Source organism: Lathyrus oleraceus, chromosome 7 (assembly GCF_024323335.1).
Source record: "Lathyrus oleraceus cultivar Zhongwan6 chromosome 7, CAAS_Psat_ZW6_1.0, whole genome shotgun sequence".
NCBI classification, from domain to species: Eukaryota; Viridiplantae; Streptophyta; class Magnoliopsida; order Fabales; family Fabaceae; genus Lathyrus; species Lathyrus oleraceus.
The window spans coordinates 383,589,265-383,603,242 of NC_066585.1; the positions used below are offsets into that span (position 1 = coordinate 383,589,265).

At 38.2% G+C, this 13,978-nt stretch overlaps 1 long non-coding RNA gene across 2 annotated transcripts; it reads left to right on the forward strand.

Moving 5' to 3' along the window:
• The first annotated feature begins 2,112 nt into the window (after positions 1-2,112).
• On the forward strand, positions 2,113-4,549 carry LOC127102882 (uncharacterized). Of its 2 annotated transcripts, XR_007794729.1 has the most exons (4): positions 2,113-2,991; positions 3,283-3,460; positions 3,598-3,715; positions 3,971-4,549. It is a non-coding gene; the product is annotated as an uncharacterized LOC127102882 (long non-coding RNA). The 2 variants fall into 2 exon arrangements; XR_007794728.1 differs by having other exon boundaries at positions 3,283-3,715.
• The last annotated feature ends 9,429 nt before the right edge of the window (positions 4,550-13,978 follow it).

Genomic DNA, 13,978 nt, shown 5'->3' on the forward strand with positions numbered 1-13,978 from the left:
TCGTTTTTTTTTGCATAACACGTGGGCTTCGCCTAGCGAGCATGACAGCTCATGAACAAACCTTTGCTCCTTCAAGATTAACGTTTTGACTGACGAATAGACCCTTGTTGGAAGTAACTCAAGTTTTTCCCTTGTGTTGACTGATCATCTAAATAGAACCCACAAAGTGTCCTGGATGATGGTCAAGCTTCTTGGAGCTAATCCCGATTGACATGATGAAATGCAATGTATCTAATGTTAAATGGCCTAAAATGAATGCGTGAATAAGGAGGGCAAATTTTGGGGTGTTACAACGGGCTAGCCATATTGTGATGGAAATTCTAAACAGATCTACTCTAGGTGAAGTTTTAGTATTGTTCCAACAAGGTGTATACCCCTCGGTTTAATACTACACAACTTCGGGTTCTAAGTTCTTCTGAAAGCTCGGGTATGAAGCTTATCTCACAGCATACATCAAGCCCCATATCATAGTATCAAAACAAATCACATACAACACAAGTAACATAATGAGATACAGAGAAACAACATGGAAGAAAGGAATATCATTTTAACATTCATAGCAAATTGGACTAAATTAGGTTTGACTCTATCTTGCTAGGAGCAGGGTCCCTAGCAGGGTCCCTAGCAGAGTCGCCATCTGTCGCATCTCAAAAAATACGATTCCTCGCGATGGTCGCGGAAAAAAAATAGTTCGAACGGAGTCGTCACCGAACTTTATTTATCCTAATGAAGGAATAGTAAAATATCGATAAAACCTTTAAAAAACAGAATAATGGTCGTCGCAACCATATTCGGGTTCGGGAGTCGATTACACAAGGGGAAGGTATTAGCACCCATCACGTTCGTTGTACTCAACGGGAACCTTTTAGTTAAATTTGCGATTTGAATGTTAGCTTATGTTGTTTGTTTTCTTACAGTGAATAAAGGATTTAAAAGTAGAGATGGATGGTAACCTCAGAAGGGGGAAAAGAGAGGTTTTTTATTAGTGTGCTCGCCAAGATCTCACAAGCTCGTGCCTACGTATCCTTATGGTGCAATAAGGAAATCAGAGCATTCGTAGTTCGGGGAACTACAGTTGGTTGGTGTCTTTTAATCAACGAATGTTTAGATCACGTTCTAAAGGATAAACGTTGGCTTGTCTACTCTCGGCGGAGGCTTAAGCACTAGTTTATTAGGCGTGTTAGAAGGGTTTAAACAATGTTCTTTCTGAAAGAGTTTCGATTGCATAGGGGAGAAAAATTAGGTTTAATATATTTATTATTTTAGAAGAACGACAAAAGATTGAGCAATGTGGTGCACACCAATCGTTCAATTCTTTCGAGGAATAACAAGGTGAACGTCTTCTACTCCCTTTTTCATTTAATTATTATTAAAAGTTATTTGTGGAAATCGAACATGCACAATAATGAGACGTGCGCCTCCCATTTGCTTATTAAAGGAATAATGAGGCGAGCGCCACTCATTCCTTTATCCAAGTTTATTTGAAGTATTTTAATCTGAAGTCGATAGTTTGAGTAATATGGCGAGCGCCAATCATTCAATTATTCGAGAGATGGTGAGGCGAACGCCTCCCATTCTTTTTCATCTGAAGTTTAATTTATAAAAGAATATTCTTAAGAAGTTATATTTGATATAGAAAGGTGATTTGAATTTGTATGATTGATGTTTTAATCGGATGACAAGAATTCGAGCAATATGGCGTGCGCCAATCGTTCGAGTACTTGAGAAATAGTGAAGCGAACGCTTACTATACTTTTTCATCTAGAGTTTATAAATCAAAAATATTTTTTGGTATTATATTAATTTAGGAAGATGATTTGAACTCGTAAGTTTTCAGGGTTTTAATTGAATGAAGAAAATTCGAGCAATATGGCAAACGCCAATTATTTGAATAATCGAGAGATAGTAAAGCGTGCGCTTACTATACTCCCATTCAATAAAAGTTTAAATGTTTTGAGGATTAATTGATTAAAATGATTTGGGGTTTGAATTCATTAAAACTATTCGGGCTTTAAATGAATTACTTGGCGTTGGACCGATACTTCAACATAATTAGGATAAAATGAGTATTTATTTTATCTATTAATATTCAACTATCCATATATTCTAACAAGAAGTAAAACTTATAATTAACAAAACAAAAAAAATTAGGACAAATGTCTATTTTACTACTAATGTCATTTTAATTTACCAACCAAAAACATAGAAGATAAATAATGAAATAAATTTAAAATAGAACAGGATGTATAGAGGGAATAAATGGGGTGAAGCCCCAAGGGAACACCCTATGAAGGCCCAAAAAAGGCCCGAGTCATCACCAACTCGGGTTGGGCCCTAAGGCCCAAACCCTTTCCCAGTCGGTCAACCCAAGGCACCGAAAAAAAGAGGAAACCAAACAAGTCCACCGCCCACTGCCAGGCCACGCGTGTAATGTAATAGCTGACAGCTATTATGGTGGGATATTGAAAGTACATTAGAATATTTGGGGAATTTCAAACGGTTATCATTTCAATCAATTACCACTACCAATTCCTTCCTCCTCAACTCAAAGATCTGCCTCTCTTCAAAGCTATACATGTCGTCATTTCCCCTTGAGATTCCACGGTGTTCCGGACGGCGGCTCCGATGAACTGTCCACATGTTCGTCCGATCAGATACCGACCTTCAACCCCAAACCCAGACTGACCAAATATTTCTCAAACATAGCAAATCCAAACCAACCAAAAAAATCTCAACCGATAAACAAAGAAAAAAATAATACAATCAAGCTTAGGCAAGTGATTTCAGTATTAGATCCATCATTATTTTCATAAACACGAAAAATTTCCTTATAGATCTATAACGAATCAAATCGGGTGAACCAACAACAGGCTTCGACAATCAACAAGCAGATATGCAATACTTTTCAAGTTTCAAGACAGAGGGTACAAGATTTCGCCGGAATTCTGCAAATCCGACGAGATTATGGCAGACAGTTTTTCTTTACCTTGAGTAAGTGCTCCTTCAGCCCGTTTGTTCCTCTTTAGCTCTTCTTTCGATTCTTCCCTTTTCTACTGTTTTCATCCTTCCCTTTTCCGATTTACTTTACTTGACGGAGGTATATCACTAGTTAAACTCGCCTTGTACAGATTTCTGATGTGAACTCTGTCAAGGACTTTTTTTTAACAATGAGTTTTGGTAAGGTTGGGAGAAAAAATCGTAGAGTGACGATCGGGTCCACCCACGTCGATTGGGACCAACTTATTTATAGAGAGACTGACTAGGTTTCTTTTTTTGCATCAGGTACAGATTGTGTGCTGGCAGGGTGCATAGAATCATTTTCGTTGGGTGAGAGATCCTCCTAAGATCATGTGGGGACCGATTTGTTTGGGGGTAGAATCATGGAAATCATGGAGAATTTGTCTGTTAGCAAGATATGAAAATGGCCTTCAAGGACTCGGGTGGTCCCCCCCAAAATTTGGTATGACATTATTTAAAGAAATTCGATTTTTGATGTAAGTGAGTATTATGATAAATTTGTTCTTTTTGCATTGGTTTTATTTGGTAAAGGGGATGTTGTTTCGAGTTGTTACTCAATTGCTTTGAGCTGATACGCAGGTGCCGATTTTGTCGCTACCGCAGGGCACTGATATGGATTGGTTGACTCCTGCAGATATGTTGGAATCGCTTGATATTCCACTCATCCAAGACATGACAGAGTGATTCTCGTGGCTCGGTAAGTTAATATGCATTTGATCCAATACAAGTTATGCCATTTGGTCCACTGTATCTTTCTTTATGGAAATGATTCAAGTTGCATCGCACCTTCTTTGGTTAGCGTCTCGTTCGTAACTCTCTTCATACATTCAGTTTTTGTCATGGTCGGTTTTTTATAAAAGATAGTCATGGAAAATATGCAACATAATCGTTTGGAAACTCATGTAATAGATTCTGGTTATCTTGTAATGCCAATGGTTTGTTTTCCTTGCAGGTTATATGTATGCTCGGTTTGGTACAAGCGATTAGAGAGTGATTTGCACACTCGGGAATGGCCCCAATATAGGCTTGATATCATTCAATACATATTGTTGAATCGCGGTTAATGGCGACACTACATTTTGGTGGGAAACTCATTGCCGTTACAGCTGATTATGATGCTGCAAAGAGAGGCATTGTGAAGTATAAACCGTGGAACTGTAGGTTTTCGTTTAGGGTATAACATTTTCGCAATATGGCGGCCGAATTGTCGTAGCTTGAGAATTTTGTAGCATGATTCCGTCATCTATATACTAGGATATTGTAAATGAACATGTATGATTTAGGTGTTGTCGCCTTCTTTATTGTGGGTTCAGTTTTGGTGTATACTATTCACACTAGTTTAGGAATTCTTGGCCTTATGTTGTAAGTTCGGTGTATACTATGCCCATAAACTCCATGAGGTTGTCAATTTTTTTATCTTGCTGAAAAAATGTTGCAGCACGGTTGAAATTAGGATTTGAGCGGCATGGACAATGTTGTACAAGCGCACTGCTTATCAAATTACCTTGTTATAAATAGGACCTTGCTATAATTTACTTTTTGTCTTGCTTAAAACCATTATTATGGACTTTGGCCATGAAATGTGGACTTTGAAGTATGTTTAAATGGAATGAATTTAACAGTTATGGTTATTGTGGATATAGAATGGATTGACAAAAATGGATTTGAAATATGGGAGCAAAATAATTGGAATTTGGTTTTGTTGGACCAATGTCTTGAATACAAATGTATGATAAATTTGAACATGACTTGAATTGACCACCTGAACATGACTAATGAATCGTGCTATAATTTTGAATGAACCACCAATATGAACACGATTAATCTCTTGAATTTAATCACACTAGGTTGTAATAAACTTGTATGGACTAATGATATGCATGAACCAAAGACATGTGCTATTGCAATAATGACAACCTCAACTAAGCAGGAGATCAAGAACATGTGATTCCTTGAAACGAATCCTCATCGAAGAATCGGGACCATAGACCTGTCAATATCCTGAACCACCCATAATTGACCAAATGGATTAAATGAATCCTCAATCTCCTAATGTACAAACCATAGAGGACTAAACCCATAAAAACCAAGAACTTAGACTAGAACTCAAAGTTATGAACAAATGAACATTGAGCGATCTTTTGATCAAACAGATGAAACCAAGCACCATGAATGGTGAAGAGCTACGTAAGATTAAGGTTAGGATGCCACATAGTGAATGTTAGACATGATTAGGGTTTGTGACACTTTGATCAAGAGAAGATCCCTAAGTCCTAAGTTTATGCACCATGCCCTCTGATTGTTAATGCTTAACAAAAGTTTTTTTTTGAACTATCCGAACAAAATTGGGGTGTGAGAGCTGGTTTCTAAACCCATTGAATACAATGATACTTTTCCTTCTCCAAATTTTGAATTCCCTGTGTTTGAGGCTCAGGAGGAAAGTGATGAAGAGGTGTCTGATGAATTGTCTCGTCTTCTTGAGCACGAGGAAAAAGCCTTTCAGCCATTCGAAGAGCAGATTGAGCTAGTCAACTTGGGTTCCGAGGATGATGTGAAGGAAGTCAAGATTGGGTCTCGACTGTGTCCTGATGTTAAGAAGGGGTTGATTGATCTTCTCCGAGAATATTCAGACGTGTTTTCTTGGTCCTATCAAGACATGCCTGGGTTGGATTTTGAGATTGTGGAGCATAGATTGCCGTTGAAGCCAGAATGCCCGCCAGTCAAGTAGAAGTTGAGAAGGACTCATCTTGATATGGCAGTGAAGATCAAAGAAGAAGTGAAAAAGAAAATTGATGCCAGTTTCCTTATTACTGTTGTTGAGTATCCGCAGTGGGGGGGGGGGGGCAATATTGTGCATGTTCTGAAGAAGGATGGAAAAGTCCGTATGTGCGTTGATTATAGAGATTTGAATAAAGCCAGTCCGAAAGATGATTTCCCTCTGCCAAACATTGATATGTTGGTAGATAATACAGCTAAATTCAAAGTCTTTTCGTTTATGGACAGATTTTCCAGTTATAGTCAGATCAAGATGGCACCCGAGGATATGGAGAAAACCACATTCATTACACCCTGGGGAACATACTGTTATAAAGTGATGCCTTTTAGTTTAAAGAATGCTGGTGCAACTTACCAGATAGCAATGACTACTCTTTCTCATGATATGATGCATAAAGAGATTGAAGTCTACGTTGATGATATGATTGCTAAATATATTAATGAAGAGGAACATGTTGAGCATTTGTTGAAGCTATTCCAGCGTTTGAGGAAGTACAAATTCCGCTTGAATCCCAATAAGTGTACATTTGGTGTTCATTCTGGTAAATTGTTGGGTTTTATCGTCAGCGAGAAAGGTATTGAAGTTGATCCTGCCAAGGTCAAAGCAATACAAGAGATGCCTGCGCCCAAAACAGAGAAGCAAGTCAGAGGTTTTCTCGACCGCTTAAATTATATCTCTAGATTTATTTCACACATGACTGCCACATGTGCGCCTATATTCAAGCTTCTTAGGAAAGACCACTCTTGTGATTGGACCGAAGACTGCCAGAAAGCTTTTGACAGTATCAAAGAGTATCTACTTGAGCCTTCAATTCTGTCTCCACCTGTTGAAGGAAGACCGTTGATCATGTATTTGACTGTGCTTGATGAGAGTATGGGTTATGTTCTTGGTCAGCAAGATGAGATTGGAAAGAAAGAATATGTTATTTACTACCTTAGTAAGAAGTTCACCGACTGCGAGACTCGGTATTCTACGCTTGAGAAGACTTGTTGCACATTGGCTTGGGCTGCTAAGTGTCTGCGTCAATATATGTTGAATTGTACCACTTGGATGATATCCAAAATGGATCTAATCAAATATATTTTTGAGAAGCCTGCTTTAACTGGGAGGATTTCCCGTTGGCAGATGTTGTTATCAGAGTATGATATTGAATACTGATCTCAGAAAGCAATCAAAGGTAGTGTCTTGGCTGACCATTTGGCACACCAACCTATTGAAGATTACCAGTCAGTACAGTATGATTTCCCTGATGAAGAGATCTTGTACTTGAAAATGAAAGATTGTGATGAACCATTGCTTGAAGAAGGGCCAGAACTTGGTTCCCGTTGGGGCATGGTATTTGATGGTGCTGTTAATCAATATGGTAATGGCATTGGGGCAGTGATTATTACTCCTCAAGGCACTCATTTTTCATTTACAGCTAGATTGACTTTCAGATGTACAAAAAATATGGCTGAGTATGAAGCTTGCATTATGGGGCTCGAAGAGGCCGTTGATCTCAGAATCAAATATTTGGACGTCTATGGAGATTCAACTTTGGTTGTGAATCAAATCAAAGGTAAGTGGGAGACGAATCAACCCGGTTTGATTCCATATAGAGATTATGCGAGGAGGATTTCAACTTTCTTCACAAGGGTTGAGTTTCATCATATCCCTCGAGATGAAAACCGGATGGCAGATGCTCTTGCAACGTTGGTTTTAATGATTGTGGTGAAGTATTGGAATGAAGTTCCCAACCTAACTGTGATGCGTCTTGATAGACCAGCTCATGTGTTTGTTGTTGAAGAAGCCAAAGATGAAAAGTCGTGGTATTATGATATCAAGTGCTTCGTTCAAAGTCAGATTTACCCGCCCGGGGCATCTTTGAAAGATAAGAAGACTTTGAGAATATTAGCCGGCAATTTCTACCTGAATGGTGATGTGCTTTATAAGAGAAACTTCGATATGGTTTTGCTCAGATGCGTGGATAGACACGAAGCAGACCTGTTGATGACTGAAGTCCATGAAGGTTCCTTTGGTACTCATTCTAATGGACATGATATCATAAAGAAAATTTTGCGAGCAGGTTACTATTGGCTGACAATGGAATCTGAATGTTTCAAGTTTGTGAAGAAATGCCACAAGTGTCAAATCTATGCAGATAAGATTCATGTTCCTCCGACACTATTGAATGTCATTTCCTCTCCATGGCCCTTATCCATGTGGGGAATTGATATGATTGGCATGATCGAGCCCAAAGCTTCGAATGGACATCGTTTCATTTTGGTGGCAATTGATTACTTCATAAAGTGGGTTGAAGCGGCATCGTATGCAAATGTGACTAAGCAAGTTATTGTGAGGTTTATCAAAAATCAGATTATATGTCGATATGGTGTGCCAAGTAAGATCATTACTGATAATGGATCGAACTTGAACAATAATATGGTGGAAGCTCTTTGCAAAGACTTCAAGATTGCACATCATAATTCTTCTCCCTACAGGCCTAAGATGAATGGGGCTGTTGAAGCTACAAACAAGAACATCAAGAAGATCATTCAGAAGATGGTTGTGACATATAAGGATTGGCATGAGATGCTCCAATTTGCTTTGCACGGGTATCGTACATCCATCCGCACTTCAACAGGGGCAACCCTTTCTCTCTTGTATATGGCATGGAAGTTGTGCTCCTAGTAGAGGTTGAGATCCCACTATTGCGTGTGTTGATGGAAGCCAAGTTGACTGAAGTTGAATGGTATCATCCCAGGTAAGATCAGCTGAATTTAATTAAAGAGAAGAGGTTAATTGCCATGTGTCATCGTCAGTTATATCAGCAAAGGATGAAAAAATCATTTGATAAGAATGTCAGACCTCGTGTGTTCAGAGAAGGTGACCTTGTGCCAAGAAGATTCTATCTTTCAAGCCAGATTCTAGGGGCAAATGGATTCCTAATTATGAAGGCCTGTATGTTGTTAAGAGAGCCTTTTCAGGCGGTGCTTTGATTCTTACAACTATGGATGGTGAAGAGTTCACTCGTCCTATGAACGAAGATGCAGTCAAGAAATACTTCGCCTAAAAAGAAAAGAACAACTCGCTAAGTTGAAAATCCGAAAGGGCGTCTTACGCAAAAATGAGTGTCTCAGTGGATTGAAAACCTGAAAGGGCGATCTAGGAAAAAATTAGAGACATAAAAACAGAAAGAATTATCCTGATAAATTGAGTACCCCCACCTTGGGGCAATTTATGCAAAAATTAGGGATTATGGCAAGTAACTACAGCCTGTTGATCTTCAGTTTTTGAAGACTTTCTTGAGCACATTGTCGAATTCTGATCCCCAGTAGCAGTCAAGAGCACAATGGATATCAAGAGTTGGTAGAAGGATTAGTGATCATTGTATTTAATGTAGTCCTTTTCATATAAATTACCATTTTCAACTTTTGTAAAGATCTATGGAGTCTTGTCATTTACAGACTACCATTCTATTAAATAAAGTTGAACTTTTATCCAATTGTTTCTACCCTTGTTTAATTCAGCCAAATAGATTTAAATTTTATTATGATCATTTTTGAAATTAAAATTTTAATCAAAATCATATTTTTCTTAAGTATATAAAAGCATTAATTTTAAGCAATCGATTTCATTAAAAAGAAATATCAACAGTGGTTTGAAAGCGGTAAGCCCTAAACGCAGAGCATTAATGGTTCTCCCCAAGCAGTAGATGTCACTCCTCTTTCATCCCCGACAGCATGTTAGCACTCGGTGTTTGTTGATTTCCCCATCCGAGTTGTTCATCTTCTCTAGCTGAGTTTGTGATTATCCTCCCTTGGGTTGTAGGCATTTCGTTGCAGCAGTTTGCATAGTTTCGGCAGAACTTTGTTTCCTCGCAGGTCGCCATCATATTCATTCCCAGACAGAGTTTCCTCCTAGTCTCTAAGCAGCTATTTGTGCTTATTCCCCTGCAGGGTTGTCTCCCATTCAATATGGTGTTGACCTAAAATTCCCCGCGGAATTGATAACAGTTTCCTCAACAGACCTCCTCCTTTCTTCCCTAGATAGGGTTGAACCTTTGAGATGTTTGATCTTTTCTCCAACAGTTGTTTCCCTCTTTTGTGGATTGGCTAGGAATTGTATCAATGATTCAAACCATCGACATTTTGTATCCTTTGTGATCATTTTGTTAGCATAATCATCATATATACATATACATATACATATACATATACATGTACATTCATATAACTTTCATTATTGCATTATTACACTTTGTTATTCATTTACTTTGATCCTCTGTTATGGTGATACTTTATCCCCATGCAAATTCAGTGTGTCTGTCCTCCTTCAATTGTAGAGAGTCGGCCCCCTAAGCAGAAAGACTTTAACCTTTCTCTTTTCCCCTTGAGTTATATCCTCACTAGGTCGAGTCTTAATTGACCGTTTCTTTCTAGATCTTACCTAGATAGATGCTTTTGATCCCCCGAGAGTTTATTACCCATTAACTGGTAGTATTCTCCTCAGTTTGCAGTTTATTACTTCTTGCCCAATACCCGACAAAGGTAAATCCTTTTTTCCCAGCGGATTCGTTTTCACGTTTCCTCGGAAGAATGTCCTGGATATGTTTATCCTAAACAATGACGGATATTTTCTTCCTCTGCCCAGTAACTGGTGACGAATATTCTCTTTCTGGTGTTCTACTCAGTAAAAAGTAGTTGTAATCCCTATTTTGTTTCCCAAAGAGTTAATCCTTGATATGTTCATCCTAATCGATGACAAGTTTCCTTCTCTTGGCGGTCTTCTGCCTAGTAACCGGTAGTTGTAAATCCTGATTTTCTCCCCTTTGTAGAGTTTATCCTTGATATGTTCATCCTAACCGGTGACGGATATCCTCTTTGTGGTTTTCTATCCAGTAACTAATAGATATAATTCCTATTTTTCCCCTCATAGTCTATCCTTGATATGTTCATCTTAACCGGTGATGGATATTCTCTTTCTGGTATTCTATCCAGTTTTCGATAGATGTAATTCCTACTTTTTGTTCAGGCATTTTATCCTTGATATGTTCATCCTAACCGATGACGGTTATTCTCCTCAACATTCCCAGTCAAGTTTATCCTTGATATGTTCATCTTAATCGACGATGGATTTTCTTCCCTTTGAGTTTATCCTTGATATGTTCACCCTAACCAGTGACGGATATTCTCTACTTTTGGTCTTCTGCCTAGTAACCGGTAGTTGTAAATCCTACTTTTACCCTAACAAGTATATTCTTACCTAGTAACCGGTTATGAATACACCTCCTAGAGGCACTCAGCGAGTCATCCTTGATATGTTTTCCCTAACTGGTAACAGATGTCCTCCCTATCAGATTTTGTTATCCTCGTACCCAGTAACCGGTAGTGGATAATATATTCCTGCTCCCCATGTGTTGAAGATATTTTCTTCCCCAATCGAGTTTGAGTATGTATTTCCTTATTGAAATCGTTGTTCCTGCTTGGTTCGAGTATTTCAGTTTTGTTCTGATCTACCCGTTTCCCTTGAGACATTTCCTTTTTATTCCCCGGCTGAGTCTTTCCATTAATTTTCTTTCATGGAATTCCTCTGGTCCCCGAGTTGTTTTAAGTCGTAGTCTGGCCTACGCACAACCCTTTTCCCCCAGAGTCTCTGTCTCCCTAGTGAGTTTTCCCTATGGAAATCCGTTATACTCCTGTAGACTTTCAGTCTCTCCGAATTCTTTTTCCTTTGTGGCAACATTTCCCCACAAAGATTTATTTTAACATTCATATCATATGCATCATGAGGTCTCTTAGGGACCAAAATTTGTTTCTATGTTGTTATCTAAGCCCATTCTACTAAGTCGATGCGAAGATTTTAACCTTCATCTCCTCTGTTAGAATATCCTTAAATAGGGGCAGCTGTAAGACCCCGATTTGGACCCTAAGATCCCTCATGCTACCATCATAGGCATTGGCATTGGGATCACACCTTGGCATCCTCCTTCCCCATTATTCATTGGGTTAGCATTTGGAGAGATCACCAATAACCATTTGATTGTATCATACTTTGTATTTTATCATCTTTACTAATCAAAATACCAAAAATATGTCTTTGCATTTGTCTATCTCTTTTGTAGGTAGGGCACATGATCACCTATGATATATCAAGTTCATATCTAGGGTTTAAGACCCTCATTGCTAAGAGATCAATCAATAAAGGATCTACAATGGCTATAGGCATCATATATGTATCCCCATGAGCATCACATGTTATTTTGATCAGGAATTCATCAAGAGTTTGGAATTGGTTTGCCTTGGAAACCTTAGTTCATCTGGGTATCTTATGTAACTTCTTCACCAAGCTTCTTCAACATTTGATCAAATATTTCAAGGTATACTTCAAATTTCATCATATTATGCATATATGATCTCCCATGAGTCCCAAAAGTCAAGAGAATTGCAAGTTAGGAAGTTGGTTGATGGTAGTTGACCAGAGGAATTCATTTGATCAAAATTGGGGATCCCTAGACCCTATCTCCTACAATGTTTATCATATGAAAAAGATTCCAAGACAAATGTTACTCTAAATGACACTCCAAATAACTTTCATGTTGAGGTCTAGATCTAGTTTTGCTTCTAAAGTCATTTTTTATGGTGAAAGATTATAGGTCATTTTGTCTAAACCCTAATTTCAAGGTCAACTTCCCAAGGCCATAACTTGCTCAATTTTTATGAGATGAAAGATTTCCAAGTTTCAAAATCAAATTCAAGGTGTATACTTCAACTTTTATGTTTGTAGGAAGAGATAATTCAAATTTTATGAGCATGTGATATGAGGATACATTATAGGTCATTTTGGACCAATACCATTGAACAATTGATTTTCCTCAACTTCAAAAATGCATAACTCATCCATATAAAATCCAAATGAGGTAAACTTTGTGACCATTTTGAAGGAATTTGAAATACATACAACTTTGATGAAGGAAAGTTTCTCATTTGAAGCTCACACAAAAAGTTAGCCAAGGTGGAATAAGTGAACATATGGCTTGACACTTAGAAAAAAATTTGATATGTTAAAATTTCCAAACTTCCACCTCAAAATTCATGATGATACAAGCTTCAAATAGAAAAGTGTTCAACATGAAAGTTGCTCCTCTTGATCTTAGCGTTCCAAAAAGTCCAATTTGATCCATTTTGGACAAGATTTGAATGGGATGCGTATGGCTTGAACATTGCATCATCATTTGGAAAAGATCAAACTTCAAACTTCCATATACATTTGCCTTACATTCCAAGTTGATTTCAGACTTGCTCACACTCAATTATGGATCTAAAGGAATGACCTAATGGGCCTGTACACGCCCATGCACACCTGCATCACTCATTGCCAATTTTGGAAACTCACTTGCAAGGTGCAAATAACACTCGATGCAGCTATAAATAGAGGCCTCTAGGTTCAGAATTGAGGGGTCCTTCGCGCCAGCTTTATCCCAAACCCCAAACCCTTCCATTTAAGAGGATAATCTTGAGAGTTTCCTTGTGAAATTGAGTTTGAATCTCACTGTTTTGAGATTCAAAACTCCAGGGATCCAAGACCTTTTGTGCATCCTAATCTACTTCTACAAGCTTCCTAAACAAGATCAAGCACGAACCAAAGCAAGAACAAGTGAATCCTGACTTGCATTGAAGGTATTTTCCAGAAAATTTCATCTCTTCGATTCTCACTTAATTCTCCATAATTCTCTTGGATCCTTGGTTGTATGAAGTCCTACCAATGTAGGAAACAAGATTGAGTTGCTTTTAGGTCAAATCGAAACAACTCAGATCATGCACCTCAAATTTCAATTCCTTGTATCTCTCAATATACTTGGAGTTAGGATAAATTGAGGCCAGATTCGTGCTCAGTGTCAGTTTTACTTTAAAATCATATCCTTCTTTTTTATTTTAGTGATGGTTATGATTAGACCAGTCTGACGAGGCTCGCCTGAGAAGGAGACCTGAGATTTGCTCCGGCGGTGAGTTGGCAAGGTCCAGAGCCACATGATCTATTTAAAATGTTTTAATCATGAGCGTTGGTTTTGATTACCTGGTTTGTGGCACGCTAACTCAAGTTCATCATGGAATGCGCGCTTGTGGCCACTTGATCTGCCACCTCAATTAATGAGGGAGATCAAGTGGTCCATGTTTTTTCTGATTATTTGATTTTCATTTTATT